This window comes from Convolutriloba macropyga, unplaced genomic scaffold, assembly GCF_964194025.1.
Source record: "Convolutriloba macropyga unplaced genomic scaffold, txConMacr16.3 SCAFFOLD_744, whole genome shotgun sequence".
In the NCBI taxonomy this organism is placed as follows: domain Eukaryota; kingdom Metazoa; phylum Xenacoelomorpha; order Acoela; family Convolutidae; genus Convolutriloba; species Convolutriloba macropyga.
Genome location: NW_027452827.1, coordinates 17698 through 20000, shown reverse-complemented (window position 1 = coordinate 20000; position 2303 = coordinate 17698). Strand labels below are relative to the sequence as shown.

Below are 2303 nucleotides of genomic sequence, written 5' to 3'. Positions count from 1 at the left end.
GCAGTTTTGTTCGCTACTACTATCAAACACAGGTCGAAGTTTCCATTCAGTCATTAATTCCAACTTTCAAATGTTGTTGTTTCAGCTTTCGCTTACTAGAAGCAACATAATACTCGCTGCAATACAGACCTCGGGAAACCCTCACCGTGAATAAGGTTCACTCACATATTTCACTACATTTTGCGTGGGATTGGAGATGAGGCTACTCGTTCTTGCTCAGTACTAGGCTGAAAATTAACGAAACTTCGTTACAAACGTTCACATGTTGATGTTTCCGCTTTCGCGTACTCGAAACAACATAATACTAGTCTTTGTAATTTAGTTTCATAATTTCAACTGTTCTCATGCAGAATTTTTGCTCATTCTTATCCCAAATTTTGACCTGGCTACTAGTTACACTCCTTGTACTTATTGCAAAATGACCACAAATTTCAACAGCTTTCACATGTTGCTGTTTCGGCTTTCGCTTACTACAGTCAACATAATACTCGTTGCAAAATAAGTGCTCGGCATCTGCAATTTTCCAAAGACGAAGTTTCGCCAGTTCAATTTTCGCTCGCCAATTATGGCTACTAATTCACACGGTACTGAGCTCAACAACATTAAATTTGTTCAGCAAGACTTTCACATGTTGAAGTTTTGGCTTTCGCCTACTAGAAGCAACATAATACTCGTCTTGTTAGCTCATTCAATGAGAATAGCTTTTCCCGTTGAGAATTTTTGCCTTCAATTGGCGTTGTAGTGAGTTTGGCTACTCAGATCACCAAATACTTGTGACAATTCGAACCAGAAATGTTTTCAATTTTCACATGCTGATGTTTCGGATTCAACCTACTAGAAGCAGCATAATACTTGTATTCAACAATTTCTGTATCAAATCCCAGTTTTCTCTGGTGCATCTTTGCCAAACTATTCCAAACTGCCTGAGTCTGAATACCAATTACAGGTACTAGTAAATGCACGTTACTAAGGACTATATAGTTCTAGGTTACTGTACACAACGACGTTCACATGTTGATGTTTCAGCTGCCGCTTACTAGAAACAACATAATACTTATCGTGCATACCTTTCCATAACTTGTCCTTTTCAGATGCATTAGTTTCCCTTTGTCTTGGCTTCTACAGTCAGACTGGCTACTAGTAACAGCACAGTACTAATCACATATCGTTCTACAGTTTGCAGACAACTTTCACATGTTGATGTTTCAGCTTTCGCCTACTAGAAACAACATAATACTCGCTGTATACATTTGTAGTTCTCTATGTAACTTTCATGTGAAGAAGTTTCGCCAGTCTTTTTGACTGTCTCAAATCTGAGTCATGCTTAGGCTACTAGTTGCTTCATAGTACTTATCGCCTCGAGATCATTGAACAAAACTTGATTTTCACATGTTGCTGTTTCAGCTTCCGCTTACTAGAAACAACATAATACTAGTCTCATTAAGTTCCGTCTCTTTGCAATTTTCTTATGAAGAAAATTCGCCATCACAATGACTCCAGCAGTTCTTGATCAAGGAATGCAATCATTGATCAGAATGCTATTATTTGAATCGGTTCTGCTTTAAGTGTTCCAATTTTATTGGAAGCACCAACAATAGAACATCAATGTGTTCAATCGAGAGTTATATAACCCTGAATCGGACGCAGTCAACAGCCGAAGCCGAGACCGCCTTTTGCGTTAGAGAGGTCGGTAAACAAATCTTGCGATTCATACCGAATTAACACATATAGCTGTGCTCCTCTTCGTAAAGCGAGCCAAGTGATCCCCTGTTGAAGGATGTATTTGGACCAATCTAGTAGCATTTGGTTTCCAACAAGCTCTCCCAAGTTAGCTTACTTATTGGGCTTTTCAACCAATTCGGTTGGCTACAAGCATCATCAAAGTACTAGCCACAGTTTGATCGCAAAATTCTACGACTTTCACATGTTGATGTTTCGGCTTGCGCTTAGCCTACTATAAGCAACATAATACTAGTCATATCATAGAGCGTGATCAGCTTGTGACGTTCTCATGATGAAGTTTCACCAACAGTGTCTCACTTCGAGCTTAAATCCAGCTACTAGTAACTACACAGTACTGACTGCAACGATAACTTTTATCTATACCTTTCACATGCTGCGCTTTCGGCCAGGGCCTACTAACGTCAACATAATACTCGATATAAACTTTTGTTCATGATGCAGCTTCCCCATGCAGAAGTTTCGCCTTCAAATGCTCTCTTGGCCATATGACGTAAGAAAAGGTTACTAGTAACATCACAGTACTAGCCACAGTTTGATTGCAAAATTCTACGACTTTCACA

The 2303-nt window shown here is 39.3% G+C and overlaps 1 pseudogene; it reads right to left on the bottom strand.

Annotated features, from left to right (window-relative positions):
- Nucleotides 1-1627: 1627 nt before the first annotated feature.
- Nucleotides 1628-1779, bottom strand: LOC142357824 (5.8S ribosomal RNA; annotated as a pseudogene).
- Nucleotides 1780-2303: the final 524 nt, after the last annotated feature.